Genomic DNA, 22,109 nt, shown 5'->3' on the forward strand with positions numbered 1-22,109 from the left:
CGGGCTGGAAATGGAGCCGGTTTCCCCGGCTCCCCCCGACAGCCCGCTCACGCCCGGGTTTAAAGTAGTTGTTTTTTAAACAGACAATGGACAAAAGGAAAGTAGCGATGGATGCCCGGGAGCTCCCTGTCCGCTGCGGGGCCGCGCGGCGCCGCGCAACTCTCCGGCACTTATCCACTTTCTGCCTTTGTTTTCGTTTGGGAAGGGGCCGAGCGTGCCTCCCCAGTACATAAAAGAGCGATTTTTTTCCATTTGCGAGCAGCCTTTTTTTTTTTTTTTTTAAAAAAAAAATTTTTTTTTTTTTTTTTAATTTCCCCTGCCACTTGGGCTTCCGCGGATGTTTGGCTTGGGGAATATCAGAATAACCTCGGTGCGATAAGTTTGTTTCTGTGTCGATGTTCGTCTCGATTTTTACTCTCATCAAAGCAGATCGCGGGCAGTGTTTATCCTGGAAGATGGCTTTCGGGAGAATGTGTTAGCCGTTTTTCCCCCTACCCCCCCTTTTCCTTTTTTTCTTTTCTCGTGTTATACGGGACTAGCGGAGGTACAAACAAGCAAGTTGAACAAAAAATGTTTCTGTTCATTTCCTCACAGATCATCCATTCTAACGACGGCAAAAAAATCTTAATGACTATGACCTTAGCAGCATGGGTAGCTGATTTTTCCCAATTATAAATCCCGTTAGTTTGCGGTAATGTGTGAGTATCAATATATAATTCATATTAAAAAGCATGATCCGTAATTATTATTATTTTATTTTTTTTATAAAAGTTGAAATCCATCATTTTCCAATGAGAGTGCTGCATCTGTCGCTTGGAGTGTTTTTGTCTCGCTGTTGCACAACAGAGGCTCTCCAGTCTTTAACCTAAAATGGCAGCTTTAATTTGACTGGGGCCCATTCATTGACAATGATAATAAAAAGGCTGAAAGCTAAATGTAGCTGGATGCTTGGGGCACGTATACAGAACACTTTCCTCTCCACTGCTGGGTGCTGCTAAGAGAGGAACTTCCAAGCTCTCTAGTTTCCACTGTGAAAGTTTCCAACACTTTTTTTTTCTTATTAACAAAATAAAAATAATAATAAAAGAAATCACATTGCTCAGCATAGACCATAATTTAGATGGGTCCGGGTTACTTACAAACTTAATGGTGAGGTGATAGAGAGACCTCATTTGAAGAGATCTGCCTTTACAACAGCAGCAGAAAAATTCTAGTAATCACTTCTAAAATAAGATCTGGGGGAAAATAAACCATTTCTCTCTGAGGTTTGTAACAGGTGATCAGAACAATTACATTCTGTGTATTTTCCTATCTCCAGCTACTAAAAGTGGGGAGTATTGCTTGTTTCTTCTTGTTTGGTGTTGTAAATGTGCTCAGGGTTTTGCAGAGATCCTTTTGATAGTGTACTATTTTCCTCTAGGTTAAAACCACAGCTGCTTGGAAAAAGTAATTATTTTTGGTCTTAGACATAATGTGAAGTTTGAAACAGTTTTATGAAACAAAATTTCCTCTACTAAAGTATTGGTGAATGCCACAGACTCACACGACTTGTCCTGTCTCTTTCTGCTAGCCTGAACTGCTTATTTTCAGTCTCTTTTGAGCTGTTTTTAGTAAGAAATTTATAAAGATCATTATTAAAGCCATTGCATAGGCTCTTAGAAGAGTATTAAATGCTTGTGATTACAAGTGTAACTGAATTACTGATTCACTGATACTAATTGGATAACCATATTTGACCAAATATTGTACTAAATATTTAGCAATGTGATGACATTCCTGTTAATGCTTGTAAATCCTGGTTAAGTTGTTTAAACAGGGGAAAAAGCCTCATTTGTAACCCAAAATTATTTTATTGCCTCTTCAGTAATGAAAGAAAGTTTCGTTCACAGGCAAGGATCACACAGTGGTTTTAGGAAAATAAAATTTTCTAGGGTTGTTGCATTGTAACAATGTCAGTAAAAATGAGGTTTAGTGGAGTACTCTGTTGCAATCTAAACTCTGTTCAGTGATGGGAGATTTCAGTTGTGACCAGTTCCTTTTGGATTTGGTTGATGCAGAAACCTGAGGAGTTGTGTCAAAGGAGCAATGTAAAGGTTTCCCTGTCCGTGTAGAGGGGTCAGTTAACCTGAATGTATTTTTTTTTCCATGTGAGCTATTTGCTATTTTGGACTGAAAAGTTTCTGATGAATGTTTGCAGTATTTCCCGTTAACACTCAAATAATGTTAGGACTTTTATAAGATGTGAAACGAGTTGTTTGTGAGTCCAGGTGGGCCGGGCCGATGGTGAAGCTGCAGGCAGTGTACTGAAGAAGGGTGTGCTGCTCAGTCTGGGTTTGGTGTGGGTGTGTGGGTGCCGTGGTCAGTGGGCCTGTCCTGGCCGGGCACACAGAGAGGCTCCGTGCCAGGTCTGTGCCCCACGGACAGCGGCTCTGCGGGCAGGAGAACCTGCAGCGTGCAGGTACAACAAAACCTAAACAAAGACAACCTGGACATGATTTTCTGTAAAGCTGGAAAGGACTGAGTAATAGGGGCTTCTCAGGTTTTCCCAGAGCTGCTGAAGTGTGGCAGTGAGGCTGTGTTTTGCCGTATCCAAGGCATTCTATAGCAGCTGGTTCTTTGGGGTTTGGACTTGTTTGTAGTGGATGGTGTGATAGGTAGAGGTTGCTAAGGTGGGAGGAGGTGGACAAAAGGAACCAGGAAGAAAGAGGGTGGAAATAAATGCAGGTGTCTCCTTGAATCCTGTGCCTTACTTCTATCCCTTATTTCCCACTCATTTTTACATTAATTTTCAGATGGAAAGCCTTTAGGATGTGCTGCTTAGTATTTACTCTTGTGAATCTGGTGTTATTCAAAGAAATGTGTGTGGCTAGCAAGGGTACAGGCAGCTGTGTGACAAGTGGTGTGTGTGTCTGAAGGTCTTCCTTCCCCCAGTTCCCTTAAATCCTCACTTCCAAAACCTTACCTGTTTGTCCACCGTGAACAAATCACTAAATGCTCAGATTTATGAGCTGGTTAACTGATGCCCATAAGTAACACAGGTGATACTTTTATGTTACTTTAATGTTCCCTGTATACAAGAGAAAACTGCAAATTTTAGTAAATAATTAAACTGTCTTTCTGATAAATGAGTCTTTTGTGTGTAGGTGAGGCTTTAGCCTTCACTTTTCCAACAGAAAAGTTACTGTATTAATTTAGATTCACCCTTTAGCTATCAATTTAGCTTCATCATTAAGACAGATATTAACTCCATCATTTCCCATCATTTATATTTTCAGGAATAGCTTATTAGCAAATAAAAACAAATACAAACTTCTGGATTTTAAAGGAAGAAAGTATTAAATACTGTTTATATTGTAGCAGTGATAAAAAGGCAAAGGGAAACTCTAACTATGGTGTAATTTTTAAAATTCTTTCAGAGGAAGGAGTGAGGTACAATATGCAGAAACATCCCATGTGTTTATTAGGGTTCTGGTGAGATACTAAAACCAGATGGAAGTTTTCTTTCTGATTTCTTTCCACCTGCACAATCTGACTAACTTTGTGATTCACATCTTACCCAAGATCAGTGGTCATGGAAATACCACATAGTAGTTGTGCACGGAAAGCCTTTCTTGGAAAATGAAGTTGGAAGGCATGATGCAAAAAATAAAAAGGAGGTTATGACCTAAAGGACACATTCCAAGAGCCCAAATATGACAACAAAGCTCTTAAGGGGGTATTCTTAAGTATATAAAAGCTGATTAGTTCTTAGCTTCCAACATTGTGACTTTTCTGAGATGTAAACATGCACCTAGAAGAAGCCAAGCAAAAACCAAAGATTTTTGTGGTGCCACTTGGGTTCTTCTCTGAATGCTGCTCCGTAGTGGTTTCTAAACACTCTGGTTGTTTTGCTGCCTTTATGCTGAATGCGTTCTCCTTAAAAAAGCGGGGGAAAAAACATGAAAGGAGGGATACAACTTAATTGAAGCATTTTCTTTTAAAAGTTGGAATTCAGTAAAAGATTGCAGTTACCATATAAGCTACTGTTTTAGTAGAACATTGTAACGCATGACTTTGAAATCTTATTGGCATATGGGGACTAACCAGAAGCCCTTGCTGGCATGATGTAGGGCTGGCTTTGCTCTGTAGTGACCTATATAGCTATTTTGGGTGTGGTTTTGCCTGGCTTTCATGGGAGCTGAGTCCAACCTTCCTCTGACAATTGCTGTGACTAGAGGGCCTTGAGGGGAATGGTGGGGAATAAATAACTTTGGGAATCAATTGTCTGGAAAAAGTCATTGCAGCCAAAATGTCTGCCCTCTTCCTAATGGTTCTGAGGGGAAAATAAAATTTCACATATATGGTCCTGATCCTAGAGGTTATTCTGTTCAGGTTTCATTTAAATATGAGCTTGTGTCTGGGGAGAGCAATACAGCAACTTACCTCCCTGGGAGTAGCTGGCATGTGGCAAATCCAGTGCTGGATCGTTTTGGAAGTACTTTGTTTTAATGTCCTTGAGCCACTTTTTAAGCTGTTCAGCTGGGTTTTCTGCTTACTGCTAGAACTTCAACAGGTAGCTACCTTTAAAAATTTCTTGATGATTTTGAAAGAAATTGACCTTCCCATAGTTTATTTTAATCTCTATCTACAAAGTAAGTGTCACTTAAAACATTTTGTGGAGGTGTTCATCAGATGTACAAAGTGTGATTCCTTCTGTGCAGCAGAGACAGACCGCCTTTGAAAACAAAACTTTTTATTTCTCCTTCCTGCCCATTCTACTCCCCTCCCCCCAGCTTTCCCATAGATTTTGTTCCTCTTCAGGTTGTGCCTTTTCTGTTGTGTTTTTAATCTTTTTTCCAATTCATACTGCTTTCTGTTTGTTCAGTGGAGTTGTGGTTTTTTGCCAGCCCTGGATAATTAGGATATGTGGCAAAATAAACATACGTTTCAACTCCTAATAATGCTTCTTTCTACTCAAACCATGGAGGATGCCTAAGCTGGTGTGGGGAGGGCTGGCTGGCTGCACCAAAGCTTGATGAAATCTTATGGTAGTCCCTGGATGCTGTCATGGCACGGGGATGGCCAGCAGCAGACAGCCAGAGCATGGGGCTGCTGCAGTGTACTGGCAGCTTCCCAAAGATTCTCCATGACCTTTGAAGAGGAAAATCCTCTTGTTTCAAGTTTTGTTTTCATGAAAGTGACATTCCCCCCATCTTTTAATATTGGATAGATAGAACCGTACTGCTCTCTCTTGCTCTGTGCAGAGTAGTTGTGAGTGGGGACGGTCTAGTCCCATGACAATTTTGAAATGGACATAGCCATTGTGGGCTACCCCTTGCCAAGAAGAGAAATTTGGAGTGTGGGGAGGAGCTCTTGAGGGAATGGTAATATTTCTGAAAGAAAGAGGGGAGCTTTGGAGACCAGGAACTATGTGATCAGTGGTAAAGCAGATCAGAATATGGAGCAAGGCCAAGGAAGACTTTAATAAAGGCACTTTTGTCCTCGATCTTAAAATAGGAAGCCTACGGATTTATTTACAGGGTAAACAGGATTTGTTAAGTGGGTAGTTGCTATGTGCAAAGGAATACTGGTCATTCTCTGGGTGAGAATTTAGGTGAAGACTAAAGCTGAGCTGAAAGCTTGAATTTTAGACACCAATAACAGGACAAAACATGGGAAAAGTCTCCATAGAAAGCATTGAGGTAGGTGGTACTGTACTGGGAGAAATGTGAAACCAGCTCTTACATAGTAAAAACTGAGAAACTCGGTTCAAGCCTTTGGTATTAACTTGGATGAGCTAGTAAGTGAGAAGTCTGAGTTGATGACAAGTTATGAGAAAATATTCTTTGCTTCAAAGAGGATCCATCAATGTAGCTGTTGAGATTGAAATCCAAAGCTGAAATGCTACTTGGTAAAATGTCTTGCAGGGAAGTGCATGTCAGTCTGTACTGTAGAGAATGGCAGTTTAGTATTTCTCCAAGTTGAAGATTAACAGCCAGAAAGGCAATACAACTGACGTGGTTTGTAATGCTCAATAGAAGGAGGATTGACGGAAGGAGAGTAATGATGAGGCTAACAGAAGTTCAAAAATCATTCTGATAAGGCTGAGATAAAAGTACATGAAGTTGAGAGACTGGTAGATTTCAAGGATGCATCTTAATTACCTGTTCAGGGTATAACAAATGTTTGCAAAATCTTACCTGTTCCTGGACAGAAGAGTCTATCTGAAGTCCAGGAATCAGGCATCCCAAGTATCCTGCTGCTTGAAATTCTATATTTTAATGCTTATTGTTTTCTCATGTGGAATAAGAACAACCATAACTGCAGTTACTATTTTGAAATGAGATCTAAGATTATGATTTCATTTTTTTGTCTCAACTGTCTGGTATATATCTAGGCAAGTCCTGTGGATTTTTGAGAATGTGCTTTGGTTTGTGTTGCTTCTGGACTGAAGTAGCTGCTTGCTGGATTTGGTGGTTTATTGCAAGGCAAAAAGCAGGCAGCTCATCATCTCCAGTTCTTGGTTTGAGATGTACTGGGGCTATGTTGCTAGTTCCTGGAAAGACCAGGCAGCTTCACAGGGTGGTGTAGTTGTGTCAGGATGGCTTAAAGGAAGGCCCTCTGACGTATCAGCCAGTGCCTATGTGAGTTCAGAGATTCCTTTAAACTCTGATGAGGGAGACTCTCACTAAGAGTATAACTCTTGCCTTGAGTTGTTTTAACCGCGGAGAATTAAACTGAGGGTTTATAGTGAGCAATTTAATATCTCTCTTGATTTAGGAAGGAATCATTCAGAAAGTGAGTTAAATAGGGGTTTCTGGACTGCCTCAGGATGTTAGTCTGGGAGAGAACTGCTAAGTAATTCAGTTTATTTATCAGTACCATTGTGAGGTGTCTGCTGTGCTTTGCATTCACTCAGCTCAATAAGTGGGGTACAGCCTCACTCATCTTTACTTTAATCATCATTCTTTCACTGGGGGGAAGTGAATAAGCAGGCTTCAGTTTCACTTCCCCCTTACCTTCTGTATTGATCTCTACAAAGGCACATTGTCATTTTCATTTTTTGCTCTTTATTTTTTTACAGAAGTTAATGAAACGTGTTTCTTTAATTCTGTTGTAACCTTTACAGAGGTTACTGAAAAAAAATTTGCCTGTTTCACCTGCATTTCTCCTTACTACAGTTCTGCAGTATTTCCCAGCCCATGCAGTCTTCTGTCACAGAAGTGACTCTTAGCGAATGTACTTTTTTAGTTCAAACAGGATTTGAACCTGGTGGCAGCCATGCTGAAGGAAGGGGTTCTTTCGTAGCAATGGCACAGCTATTGGAAGAATTGGCTTGTTAAAGGCAGAGCTGGAGCAGAAATATGTCTTACAGCTTGGGTCCAAGAATCTTTGTAGTACATAGTAGTCTTAGAAGCTGAGCATAATAGATGTTGTACTGAAACTATTAAAAAAAAAAAAAAAAAAAGAAAAAGGAAAAATGGAAGGAGGGTGTTTGTATGGCTTTTCACTTACCATGGCTAGAATTAGAGAAATGCTGTGATTAAGGTGACTGAATTCTTGAATTGTGAGTTCTCAGGGAGGTAAGTTAAGGCCTCACACTCCCCTGCTACCCCCTGCCCAAACCATGCTGACTTAATTTTGTGAGGTTAAAAAATAAAACCTTGGCTACAGAAAAGATGGTAGGTGAAAGCAATTGCTTCTATAGCTCTTCTCATAAGAAATTTCCCTAACATTGTGGTTTAAAAGATTAATCTCCTTGATTTCTTTCTCTTCTTCACCTTTCCCTGTCTCCTCAAAAGAAACCAGGACGCTTATCTTTCTGCCTGCCTCTCTGGATGGACAGCCTTTGGCTTGTCACTGGTTCACATGTGACTTCCCTGAGATTGTTGCATGACCAGTGGCACAACTGGACTGTGCAGTGTGGGGCTGGTTGGGCAATGCAGATTTGGGCTGTCCATGGAACTGGACTAGGAGGGGTTCTTAGAGGTGGATATTAGTGTCAGCTGAGATGTGGGCTCTGTGCCCAAACTTATCACCTGGTGGGGTTTCTGGGATCTGCTGCCATCTTCCTTTGTGTGCCTGTGTGCCACTTGGAGTTTGGTGGCATGTTCTGTGGCTGCCCTACATTAGATTTTTGGTGAGAACCTGGTAGGGTCAGAAAGGCTGAAAACCCCTTCTATAATTTGTCAAGGTGTGACAATGGCGGTGTTTTGGGGCAGGATGCTTTTTCTCTTCAGTGTAGACTGAAAGCAGCTGTTTCTGTGTTGAGGAGCCTCCAGGTAGGCAGTGAACTTTGAAGAGCGAGATCGATTCAATGTGGCTGTGGGAGTGATACATTTGATACACCTTGACTTCTCTCTGCTGGAGTGAAACAGTACATCCCCAGCAGGCAGTCCATCACACAAGGAGGCGGATTGATCCGTGGACAGAAATCACTGGGCAGAAAACCTGGGGACTAGGCAGTTGTAGCACCTGCCTGCACCTTGTTGGCTTGACTGACTGCCTCCTTCCCTCAAAGTATTTCTCGTACGTACACAAGAGCTGTCCTGTGGTAGGTTTATTTTGGATACCGGTTACAAAAGTTCTTGCTCTTTTCTACTTATCCAAAATACTTGTTTGTCCATCATAATGCTTATTGAGGTTGGTGGTTGTTTCCAGGGTTGTTTGGATTTTTGTTTTTTTTTGTTTAGTTTTGTGTTGTTTTTTTTTTCTTCATTTTTTAAATTAAAAAATAAGCCCCCCCCCAAACTAGAGTGAAATCTCCCAAGCTTTCTTTACTCTCCTCATTGAGGGTATCCTTATCTTGATATTATATTTGTAAGAACTTTTTTTCTTCTGATAGGGTATTATACTCACATCTATGTAAGAGAACTCTTTATATATATATATATATTTTTTTTTTTGCATGGTAAGTGTTTTGCATGTAGCTCTGAAGATAGCTGGAAGCTGTTGAATGTTGTCTTGTGGCCCATCTAATCATTTGTAAGTCAGGGTATGGTTTGAGAAATGCAGTGAGCTAATTTAACCAGACATTGTTCTGAAAGGGGAAGTTTCCTCTCTGCCTTTGTCCCCTTGCACCCTTCCTCACAACCACATGGCTCTGCTACTTTTTTGCCGCAGCAGTGCTTGTCAGGTCCTTCTGTGAGCCACTTTAGTTCACCAAAATGGCAGAAAAATAACTCTGTAAAATGGAGAGCATTTTGCTGTTGTAATGAATCAAACTGGCTCATAAAAGGATCTGATGAACACCAGAGCTGGTACTAAGGACAAGGGGGGCCGCTGGCTTGGAGAGCAGCAAGCCCTTTTCATCTTTTCATTTTGGTGGCAGTGAGCAAGTGGATTGGATCAGTTGCCTGGGAACCTTCATGGGAGAAAGAGAAATAGAGTAATCATCTGTGAAGCAAAGGACAGGAAAAGAAAAATGTGCTGGCTTGAGTTAAAATGGATATTAAAATTTGTTTATTCCATTGATGCTATGGATTGTATGTTATAGCCACAGTTATAACAATTTGTTAGAATTAATAATCTGCCCAGAAATCAGTTTTCCTCTTCAAGTACAGATACAAAAGCCTAGAAGTTTTACCGATGTGTAAATAACTTGTTTGCTCTTTCAGATGGGAAGTATTCAATCTTTGAAACAATTTATTTGCAAGAAAGGGAGGGAGGGGTTGTCGTTGGTTTCGGGTTGGTGATTTGTTGTGGGGTGGGTTTTTTATTATTTTTTTGGAGTTTTTTTGCAAGCTTGAAATCCTGCATTAGGTTCATCAGCTTTGAGTCAATTTGTCTCAAATTTTATCAAGTCAGCGTTGTTTCAGTGTCATCAAGTTTCATCAGTCAGTAATTCAGTGGATTCCATTATTCAGAGTATTCCCAACTATTTACATTTTCCTGCTGGTTTGAGATGGTATGAGTGCTTGGTCCTAGTAGGTGGCTGAGGCTGTTACTCCCAGCATAGTCTTAAGCTTTCTGATAGTGAAATGAATGCAATCCTACTTGTTAAAATCAGTGAAAAAAAGTACATTGCAAGTCAAATAACACACTGCTTAGTCACTTCTGTAATACTGTGCTCTTGCTGCTCTCCAGAGAGAGAAATGGGCAATTTACACTGTAGCTTAGCAGAGGAATGAACACCTTACAAAAAGTCCAGGATTCTGGCTGCAGCGTCTGCTCAATCCACCTGTCAGCTTGAGGTAACTCTTTCAGCATAGCAGCAACGTGGCATTAGAAGATACTTGCTATCTGAAAAGCCCTGTTTTTTTTGTCAGATTATTTGTGTATATTGTCTGCAGTGTGGCAGAAAGGGACTTCTTGACAGGTGGAAGAGTGGAAGCTCATGCTTTCCTTCCTGTTTTTCTCAAGATTCGGGTAATTGTATGTGTCTTAATAGAAGGTATATTCTTGCCATAGTTACAAAAAACCCAAACCTTCACGTAGTGCACCTTCTAGATTCCTTTCCTTGGGTTTTACATCTAAAAAATTCCTTTTCAGGATCTACAGGGGATGACAGGATGTGCAGGAGAGGGGATTTACAAATTCTGTCTTATGGGCATTATAAGCTGCACTTGGTGCAAAGTGTGAGCAGTGGTGGCCCTGACTAGCATTGTGTGTGTTCAGAGTGAATATTGTACTAAAAGCAGCTTGTTTACATTAGGAATTGTATGTGCTAGCTCTAATGGGCTTTAGGAAGCCCAAAGGACAGCTGTAAAACATCTGTCTCTGGGACCAGATCTTGTCTGTCTGATGAGTTGTTGTCCTTCATTTCATGTTCAGATTTAGACAAGAAATAAAACTTTTTCTTTTTTTTAATAGGAAAGTTCTTCAGCCATCCTGCTTGAAGACTGGTTTGTACTTGAAAGGCTATCATGCTGTTGTCTTGAACACAGAACTTAAAATAGTGACTCAGTATTAACTTAACTCCACTTCCTCTTTAATCCGATCATCTTGTTGCTATATGACCTTACAACACCTTAATTTAAAGGCTGCTTATTCCAGTGGATTACATTTGGAGGTGTCTGGTGTGGTAGGCATTGCTACAGGAAGGGCTTAAAAGGAACTTAAGCACTGCCTCAAAAAAAACCCCCAAGGTGTAGGAGCAGTGAGGGATGCTTACTGTTGCTGGTATATGGACAAGGCTTGCTCTGAAAGAGCAGGAGAAATTTTGAGCATATGGCTCTGCTGTACTATAAGAAAAAGTGCATTCAGTTCCAGTGAGTGATGGTCCTTGTCTTAATTGCACATGGAAGTGTTAGAAGGCAAAATATCTGTTTAGTTCATGAATTTCTGAGTGCTTGGATGGTTTTTCTTCTTTTCAAGGCTAGTGACCTGAGCAGGTGGTTGGAAGCCAGGACCAGAGGTGCTACTCCAAATTGGTGTGACAGGTTCATAGTGATGTGGTTTGTGTCTGCCATATTGGGATGTGTAATAGTTGCTGATTACCAAGTACCACTCAGCAGAGGATCTTAGGTCTTTACCAAGTGTTAATTTTGTCTTGCTGCTGCTCTTGTGAGGTAGATAAATACCATCCTTAAAAGGAGATTTGGTCTGACATTCAGCACTTAAAAAAAAATTTAAAAAATCTGTCTTAAATGTTTGGAGTCTGTGTCTGAACAGCATGCTATTTTCAGAATTGGCCTTCCTCCTTTAAATATTTTTTTTAGTAGTAAATTCTAAACAACTGTATTTTGTGTATTGAGTTTAGGGACCATAAGCTTCCTCCTTCTCCTATACAGTTTGTTGAACAAACTGCCAAATAGTCTGCCATAATATGTTGAACTTTGGCTTAGCAGCAGGAAGAGTTCAGAGAGTGTACTCTCTACTCTGTGCTAGTAGCCATTTTGACTCACATTTTCTGTCAGGTTTTTCTTCCATATCAAGTATGGAATTTAGTTTAGTTTAGTCAGGTATTTAACCTGACTAAACTAAACTGAAGCCAAACAGGCTATCTGTTGGGTGTGATCTGGGGGTTATGGTGAGTTTTACTGTACATATGAAAACTTTGATATTTAGAGTCCTTGAAAATAAACCACTGGCTTCTGCTTTGTCTCTGACAGAGGTCTAGCAGAAGGTCTACATTGGAAATATGCTGCTGCCTTCAAGCTTGGGCTGTGCTCAGCACAGAATGGCAGCAGAACCTTCCATGGATTGGAGAAAGCAGGAGCAGGCTGGAAGTTGCAGAGACTGAGTTCTTCCATTGCTTCCAAAAGCAATTGCCATGCCTTCTGTATTTGCAGAGGGAAAATTCTGTTCCCCCAGTTCAGGATATGGGCATAGTCCCCACTTTATAGGCAATAGAGAGGGTTTGTTTTCAGCGGCTAAGATGTTGCACAATGACTTGTGGATTGGAACCAAGGATTGAATTCAGTCTTCGAGTAATTCCTTTAAGTGCTTAACCTAAATATGTTGTAGTTATTTTAAGTACCTTTTTATAACAGTTGTAAAGCTTCAGGCCAGTGCTTTGAGCTGATATTATCTTTTACAGCTGCTGTTTAAATCAGGAAAAGAATGAAAAGTTTATTTTTTTCACCACTCAGTGCTGTTTTTAAGTCTATTTCCTTCAAATATAAAACGATTGTTTTAATAAAAGTTCAGTATTCCTAAAATTTCAGTGTATAACACAACTTCAATTTGAGTTATTAAAACCACACTTTTTTGAGTTGTTAAAAAAATGAACTTAAAACCCACTGTAGGTACTACATCTAGAGATGTACTGTGTGCTATAGCATTTAGTATTATCAGTGTTTGTTTCTTTTTTTACTCCTTTAAGGGGTTATAACCAGATCATAACCTCTCTCTGAATTTTCTGTTGTTGGAATAGGGATAATCTTTTATACAGGATTGGTAGAATGTCAGCAGAGTGATACAGTTTTGGGTGTCCTTGTCCCTCTCATGTTGTGATCCTCTAAAGTGCTTTAATCTCACTTACATTCTTGAAGTACTGGTAACATGGACTGAAATACAGTATCTTCATGAAAGGAGGGTGAAATGTTATACTGGAAATGGTGTATTATTGAAGTAGCATAGTTGTCAACACCTATTAAAAACATGTTGCGAATATCATCTTTCTTTTTTAGTACCAGAGGTCTGAATCCTATTTCATAGCAACCAAGGTGGAGGCTATCCAGAAACAGAGCAAGCCCCTTAGCCTCCACAGCTCTGCTGCTCAGAATTGTCTTGGAAAAAGTGATAGGTAATGCTTAATGAATTTCTCTTGCATGAATTCATCTAGTCTTTTCTTGGTCTGTGTAAACTCTTGGCTTCCATTGGGACTGTGGCAATGAGTTCTGCAGCTTAAGTACACATTGTATGAAGAGCTGCTTCCTTCTATTTGTTTTATTTTGAACCTACCAGCTGCTAGTTTTGTTTGATGTTCTCTAGTTTCCTTGTTAAGAGAGAAGGAGAACAATGGTTCACTGCGTACCTGCTCCATGTTGCTCTTGATTTCGTAAACTTTTTTATTCTCTCTCTGGTTGCCCTTTCTGGAGGCTGCTGATTCTGAAGAGTATTCAAATGCCTGTCACCCCTCTCTGGTACATCACTAATTTTAATTTTGAAGTGGAGGTGAGAAAAGCAAACACAGTCACTGCAGCAAGGTATAAGCACCTCATAGACTTGTATATCCCATTTCTTGTACAATTCTGTGGGGTTTTTTTCATCTCTTTTTTTCTTAAACATGCTTAGTGTTTTGTTTACTCTTCTGACAAATCTTTTTTTCCTAGATGCTTTATTCTAGCTCCAAAATCATGTCAGGGCTCAGTAAAATGTATGTAAAACAGTCAGGCTGTATTTTCTCGACTGTGGTGTTATCTATTTCCTTCCACTGCATCTCATCTGCAGTTTATTACACCTTCAGTGGGTGTGATGAAGGTCTGCTGCTTCCTGCATAGTTGATTTTAATTTTTAGCAGAACAAACTTGTTAATACTATTAGCAAACTCACTTCAAGGTTCACCTGTTCCTAGATCTTTTATGTGCATGCTGTCAGTGCAGGTCTGGAAAGGGGTTGAGTTAATTTCCTAGTGTGAACTGGTTACTTTCATCCATGTGAAGATCTTCCCTCCTTTGTTGTTAGTTTCCTTAGGAACCATTGCTGGAGGACCTTTGTTCAGCAGCTGGCATATGTGTTTTGGCCATCCAAGTTAGCTCAGACTTTGGCCACTTATCAATTGCTTCAGTGAAATCTCCCATACTGGTAAGACAGGACTTTGCTGTGGGAAAGCATCAGCGTCATTCTGTAGTCTGTACTCTGGGATGTGCCCATGTTTCTTCTGTTTCCAACTTACTTGCCCTACTGGGACATTAGACTTGCTGCTCTGTAGTTCTGGGCAGACTAAAGGTATGGCCACCTTTCAAAACTGATGCACAACTGGCAACAAGGCAGTGTTGGAACCTGAGATATTATGTGGCATAGTGGACAGATAAGCTATTTTATCCTTCACTTCCTCACAACTCTTGGTGAATGCCATCCAACTCCTGGTGAATCCACTGGTGACTTGATGCTGTTTCCTTTGGTTTGACCAAAACTGCCTTGGAGGATTTATGTGCCAAAAAAGATGAAAGCTTGCCTTAGTTTCTACAATGACAGCAGATTCAGAAAATTTGTAATCTTTATTTTCTTGGAATAATTCTTTCATATCTTGGTTATGTGTTAGTCCAGTGGATTCTCTAGCAGGCTTCATATACCCGGCATTTGTGAAAGGACCTTTTATTACTTTGCCCCTCTAGGAACATATCTTTGTTTGCAATTTTACATGATAGTTCCTCTGGTCCAGTTTGTTCCCCTCTTCTTGAGAAATATTCTTACTGATAGCCTCCCCAGCTTGAGGTTTAACTGTGATGCATTTTTTTCCTCCTGTCTCCTCATTTTCAGTATAGTATTTTTTGTCTATTGTATGTAAATGTTTTGTTTAACCACCTGATTTTGTTTCTCTTACTAAGCTTCCTCATTTTAATGCTTTTTTTCTCTTTGAAAGTAAGCACTCCAACAATGCATTTTTGTTGTTTATTCCTGTTTTAGGAATGCTAAGCTTAAATATATTTAATGGATTTCATTAGCAGTAGCCATGAATCATGATAAAGTTAAGTCAAATATGACAGGAACAAATCTGAATGTTAATATAAAATATCGTGGATGTTTAAATAGCCCATGTTCTAGTTAAAGTGTAGCAGTGTTGCCCTGTGTGCTTCAGTGTAACTTCATATAACTAGTTTGATACATGCAGTTTAAATGCTTTTATACTGTGATTTCTTCTTGCCAGCAAACTGGTCACCTTACCAAGTTGTACAAGTGGGATGGAAACTTATTTTGAATGCCACTGATTTATTTAGGAGTGAGACAAAGTATGTGACTGTGTCTTTCAGTTATAATTCCCCATCAATTGTAAATTGATGTGTTTGTTCGAATATACGGTATAAAACAGTATTACAATCAAGCTGCAGTTATCATGGGAGCCATAACTTCTACTTTTCTTTTTCTTGGCTCTCTGTGTGAAAAACTGTACTGTAGTATATTATTTAATTGTTAGTACTGAGGTCTCTCTGTTTTATCATAGTATGTGACATGCTACAGTACCACTCTGTATAAAAACCTTTGGTGCTTGAAGCAGTGGTGGAACAGTAAGAGTTTATTTATGTCCTTGTGAATAGATGTGTGAGCACCATATTTAGAAGAACTTTTGCACAAATACTAACCACTTCGTACTGCAGGATTTTTGATAATTATGTTGCTTTGCTTAGCTGAGAATGACTTGGAAAGACATAAGTCTGTCAATCTGAAGTCATGGGCATCACTGTTACTTCTGTGTTTCATTTGATAACTTGTGTTAGGGAAGAGGCTTTCCTGAAAGTTACTTGCTCTTTCAAAGTAGTTTGTAACATGCTCTCAACACAGTATTTTAGCACAAACTGAAATTTGAGGAATTTTATACTAAAGTAATGGAAAAAAATGTTGGCTGTATTAAAAGTTTGAAATATTTAAGAACTCATGGTCATGAAAATAGGCAAACTGGTTTTATACAAAAGCAGCAGTTGCATTTTCAAAAAAGATGCTCTGAAGGGTGCAAAGTATGAGTTCATAAGATGAAGAAATAAGCAGAATTTTAAAATAGATCTTACAAATTTATTTTTTTCTTTAACAGGAATGTAGGTGCCATGAAAGGCTTGTGCCTATTTCAGTTGTTGAGGAGTCAGGATACTGCTTTGCTAAGTTAATATTTAAGCTTTCTCATGAAACCTATTACAGCTTCTAGACAGCATGCCATATGTACAAAATAAACCATCAGTTGTCTTGTTTTCTGCTTAAAAGTTAAATTGCAATCAATGTTAAATTTGTTAGGGGTAACAGGAAAAAGAACTATGCAGAAATATAGGGTTTGTTTTAAGAAAAAACTTAGAGGAATTTTAGGATGTTATCATTTCTTAGTTCAACGAATACAAGCAAAGCACCTTGAAGAAGATGGAGAGGTGGTTTTTGTTTGCAAAGAAAAGACTGGTAACAGAATTTGAAGTAACAAGAGTTGAAATCAATCTAGCCTAGACACAATTAAAAGCAGCCTATACTGGCATGGTAAATTCTCTTAAGTGGTCTTTAGTGAATGGCTGCTCTTGCCATTCATTTTTGTGTCTCTTCCCTAACTAATGCATTTTGAATTTCTCCTCCTAAGTAACTTTCACGAAGAATGGAGGGGAAATCTAGAATTTGTTTAAAAGCTGTGTAGTTGTGCAATAGTAGAATGTATCTCTGCTATTGGAAGATCACAAGCTATCAGTCATTTAGCACTGAGTTTTAAATGGAATAGGTGCTTTCATAGGCTGATTTATTAGAATGCATTACTTATAGGCTTGTTAAAAAATGTCACTAGCAAATTTGATGTGAAAAAATGGCATGAGCACAGTTGGGGATTTTGTCATGGTCTATGAATAGCTGATAAGTAAAATGAGGTGCTGTAATGCTGTTGCTTTCTCTCTTAACCTCCTTGTCCCCTGTCCTTCCTCACACAGTGTTTTGAAAGTGGCACTGGGAGGGGGAAGAATGTCTTAATCTAGTAGCATGAACAAAGGTATGGATTTTAGGTTTTTTGCCCCTATGTCTTTGATGCTTCTCAAAGGCATATATCACTTATATTCCCTCCATTCCCAGCAATAAGGCAGTATCTTTTGGGGGCTTTTAAAATGCTACTTTTCTGTTCACCAAATACATTTTTCAAATAAGTTTGGTGTTGATGATTTAATGATCTCATTAGTATTATTTTAACTTAAATCAAAAAGGTGTTTGTGTTGATGAGTGGCATGAGATGAAATCACGTGCTTTATTTTAGAGAACTGGAACTAAATGATCTTTAAGGTCCCTTTCAACCCAAACTATTCTATGATTCTGTGATTTGTGAAACAGTTATGCCTTAGCAGAATAGAGACACAACATAGGGTTTGTTGTAGGATAAAATCAAAACTAACTCTTTGACAGAAAGTTGTCAGTTTTCCCTGCTTTTTCAAAGGCTCAGATATATATTTGTCCTTCTGGTCTACCCTTAAATTTAACTACAGTAGCAAACTCTTGGAAATTTTATGTGGAAAGTACTTTAAAATGTTCAAAGATGGACAATCCCACCAGAGTTCTGGTGCCTCCTTTCCACCTTCTCCATATGATTATTGACCTGAATCAGACATTTGCCCATCACTTGACCACATGTTCTTAGTAATGAGATAAGGATAAGAAGTAGGAATTAAGTTGTCTGTTTCTGTGTAAGCACAATTTCTGTATGGTAAAGAATGATGATTTTTCTTTCCTCTAGTTTCCTTTTACGCATGTATGTCTAGAAAAACAGTCAAACAACCAGTTAAATGTTTTTCACAGAGAAGTAGAAGAATAATCTGGGCATTTAATGTATTGGGCATAAAAGAAAAATTATTATCTGAATATTCAGGTAGACTCTAATGTAACACAGAAGTTGTATGTTGGAGTAACTTCTGAAAAGCATGAAATTGCAAGGAAAAGGCAACAAACCAGTATGGCAAATTTGAGTGGGTAAGCAAGTTGGGGCCTTAGGGTGAAGGGCCTGGATAGTTTCAGAATATGTGGACAGGATTAATGGAGGCATGTTTAGAATTGGTAACACTGTTGACACTGGTGCTACAAACACTGCATTTTTATGGATTGGAGTCCCATTCATCATCTCTAACCATTTCCAAAAGTCAAGGGATCTGAATTCTCTTACAATATGCTATCTTGTGTTAATTTTGATTGAATCTAGCTATTCTTCTAGTCATGGAACATCATGACCCTGCGAGATTACAAAGTTGCTGTGCATTACCTAGTGGAATCCACATTATGTTTAAATACATTCACAATTGGCATTCTCCATGTTAAGACCTGCAAGCTTCATATTAGGTTTCCTTGTGTCTTGTAATTTCTCTTTAAAATGGTTGTGGAATTAGAACCTTGGATCTTCTGTGTAATTAACAGCAACCATAAAAGTGATCTGTGAAGGACAGAGCCTTGGTTGGGTTCTTGCTGGCTTTTGGGGTGTTTTTTTTTGTTTGTTTGTTTTTTGAGATGAACAAAATCTGCTGTAATCCATGTTGTGAAACTTAGTCCAAGTCAAGGTTTCTTTAACAAGAAATGTCATTCACTGGAATTAGACTGATTATGTACTGAAGCTTCTGTTTTAAGATACAGGTATTTTCAACAGTGGAAGGTTAAAAATGATATCTTAAAATATGCGTCTGTTATCTTGAAATACGTCTTGAGTCAGCAGCTAAGTCAAGTTCTGGTTTTGAAACCTGATAGATCCCAGCCTCTGGTATTCCTTCAAATAAAACTGTCTTTTGCTTAGAGATTGGACATTTGGAGTTAGTCATAGATGTGAGCTTTGTGAAGTTGCAAAAGTGAGGCTCAGGTTACAGAGCCAGAAATCACTCTGTTAGAAGTTTAATTTGTTCGTTCAAGAGATTTGGCATAGTTGAGGGTAGAAACCTGTTCTCCAGAATAGCATTCACTTTCCCTAAATCCATGTGCATATTTCATTTTTTCCTGGCTAGATAACTGACTGCAGCAAAGTGATTATGTGAGGTAAAGCTGAAAATTTACAAAAGAAAAATTGCCCTCATGCACTAATTTTTGTATATTAATTACAGGTTATTCTTCATTTATGACCCTTAAAATCCATATTTCCTGCTAGAGAACTAATAACTCTTTAGCAGATCAAACCTTTCTCTCTGGTCTGTAATAAATATGGTTTATGAAGTAGATACTTGCTGTAAGCTTTGGAATCAGATTTCTCTCACTTTATAAATTTTTAATTTTCTTATACTATTTGTTGAATATAATTATGAGTTAGTTGATGATCACTGAATAATTGCACTTGATAGACTGAGTGAATCCATTGTATCTAACTTTTGGTAAAAGATTATGTAGTGATGCTGAATGATAAAGACACTGCTAATTTATTTTGCTTCAGAAATAGTATTGCAATTCAGTCATATCACACTTGCTATCCCTTTAAAACGGCTTCTAAATTGTTGGAAAAGCATTCTGTGTGATAGCTCTTGTATTCAATGAGTTCTTGGATGTTTCTGAAAGATTTATAGTGAAGTCCAAAGCATTTCAAGGCCAAGTATAGCAGTCTTGTCAGATGCAGCTTTACAGCCTAGTGACTTATAATGAGAGTAGAATGTAATTAGAAATTGTCTGTGTCTTTACCGAGTACTGATGAAAACTATGGCTCAAAGGTTAATTCAAATAATAATTAATATTGGTTTCTGTCAGAACAGGGTGGTAATGAAATCTTTGTCGTACAATGACTCTGATTTTAAGAAGAGGTAGCATAAGAAATAGAGGCTAGTGTTTACCTTTTCTGATTATATTCACTTATCTTACAATCAGCATGATGGCTTGATAAAGCATAATTTGAGAGCAATTTAAACATACTCAGAAATATTACAACCTACAGTGAAAATCATCTAATGTGTTGCGTCTGTTTATGGAGATAGATTTATGGCTAGATTGCTGAAGCAGATGAGTTTAATACAAATGATCCTTAAGGACTGCATATGAATTTTTTTGTTGTTGATAATAACTGATCAATACCATGTGTTTGTGGAAAGCCTTCCTAGTAAGATTTGCTAGCATGAGAAATGTGGGATGTTACATTGATGTTTGTTTAAATTGGACTAGTTTCAAGGAAAGCGATAGACCAGGTTTTGCTGTAAACCAAAACAAATTCTGTTCAGTTTCTTTTCCCAAGTTGAAACTTTCTATTGGAAAAAAATAAATGCTGTTATCTTTTCTGAAGCTAGACGCATAATCTTTCGGTTGCCAGTAGTCAGTGAGCTACTAGACCTGTTATTTTGAGAAGCATTTCATGGATACTTTGCTGTCATCTGGTTTCCTATATCTGGTCCTTAAAAGTTGCCTACCAAAAAGCTTCTCCAGAAAGTTACAGCTGTAGCTTGGGTTTACGGGTCACATAGTTCTGCATAATGTGCCTTTCTCACACCTTCTATTCTGTCTGCTTGCCTTAAATGTTACTGCACTGCCTCCCACAATTTTAAATTTGCTGTAATTTTAAGGCTGTTTCCTCTATTGCCAAAAAGGAAATCTAAATGCCTCTAAATTGGATCTGACAAAGATCAGGTATTTTCATTCTTATGCATGTGAAAGTGATCTCAAGACTGATTTTCTTCACTCATCTGGATAATGCTTTCCATACAAACTGCTTCAGTTTTTGGGAAGCAAAGTGAGTCCACAGTCAAAACCAGACTTCTCTGGAGCAGTGGCACCCAGCAGGGCATGAGCTACATGGCAGGGGTGGGAGCTGAGAAAGGATGTGCATATGTGTGTTTAAGGAGTGTTTTAAACTGTGGAGATGAGAGATAATGAAGCATTATGTTGGTTTCTTGGAGCTATTCCTGCTGCTTTTTTCTTCTTTCTCCATACATTTTCTCAAAAGCCAGGATAAGAGAGTTCTATGCTACACTGACTGTGCTATGCTGAAATTTCCACTAGATGAGGTAGAAAAAACCCCACAAATTTTAATGGTAGCACTGGAGAAAAGCTCACTGTGCAAATTAGATGCTTAAATTTTCTCTCCCTTATTATAAGCAAGGAAAGGGGCTTGGAAACTGAACTGCACTTAAGAGTCTGAGACATCTGCAATGTTGAAAACTCTAGTGAACAAACTTGACCAGGATATAGAGACCTTTTTCTAAAATGATCTGCATGCAAATTTTTGAAAAGAAAAATCCATGGGATGGTTGTGAAACCCTACTTAGTGAATTCAAGTTGCATGTTTTTGCTTAGTGGTTTCATTCCTTAAGAGAATTGTTGTCTGTTGAGTTGATCTGGCGTCTATAGAAGATCTGCTGTAGTGGTAGCAGAAAAAAAAAATCTTTCTAAATTTGAAATACTGTGAGATTTACCAAAATGCTAACTCCTAATAAAAAAAATAAAGCTTCACTTGTTACAAGACCTAAAGGTGCTGAAATTTTTGCTAGTACTCAAAAGTGCTGAAGCACAAATGTGAATAGATAGAAATTTAAAGAGAGGTGCTTTGTTGAACATTAGAAAAACATTTTTTCTTTTGTTTCCATATATTCCTTCAAACACTCTGAGCCATATTAGGTCGATTATTCTCCCAGTTCCTTTCCATGACAGATCTCTGTGCTGATGTGGAGGTGTCAATTGAGACCAGTACATGGTTTAACTAGAGATGCAAGTGCTGGTGTAAATACGCCATCTCCAAATACCAGTGAGACTACATGGTGAGGACAGGGGGGATGGGAAAAGGAGGGTGGTCATTTCAGTTCATCTTTTTTAATAGTGAAAGTGACAAAGTTCCTGGTGTTAGGTCTGCTTGAAATATGCCCTAGACTGTCCTGCAGATTGCTTTCTCCAACCACTCAAATATTTTGGGGAAGGGAATCTTCCAGAGGATTGTATCTGTGCTGTGGAATAAACAGTTGTCGTGTGAAACTGATGTGAGCCTTAGTTTTACTCTGCCTCCACTAAAATACACTTTTACGGTAGTTTGTGCAGGATCAGCACAGAGGAGTACAAAGAGGGAGCTTTTCAGTACAAAGGCTGCCTGTTTGGCCTGCCCAAACCACCGTGAATGTGTTTAAAGGGGACTTTTATTA

General features: G+C 38.7%; 1 protein-coding gene across 5 annotated transcripts in view; it reads left to right on the forward strand.

Moving 5' to 3' along the window:
• Nucleotides 1-22,109, forward strand: part of CHD7 (chromodomain helicase DNA binding protein 7) — a 133,207-nt gene that overhangs the window by 1,929 nt on the left and 109,169 nt on the right. For 4 of the 5 annotated variants that reach the window (XM_015618543.3, XM_015618542.3, XM_015618541.3 and 1 more), the window contains exon 2: nt 595-698. The exons of the other annotated variant lie outside the window; for it this stretch is intronic. The gene's annotated coding sequence lies outside the window, so the exon portion shown is untranslated. The remainder of the gene's footprint in view (nt 1-594; nt 699-22,109) is intronic. 5 annotated transcript variants of the gene reach the window in all.

Source organism: Parus major, chromosome 2, assembly GCF_001522545.3.
Source record: "Parus major isolate Abel chromosome 2, Parus_major1.1, whole genome shotgun sequence".
In the NCBI taxonomy this organism is placed as follows: domain Eukaryota; kingdom Metazoa; phylum Chordata; class Aves; order Passeriformes; family Paridae; genus Parus; species Parus major.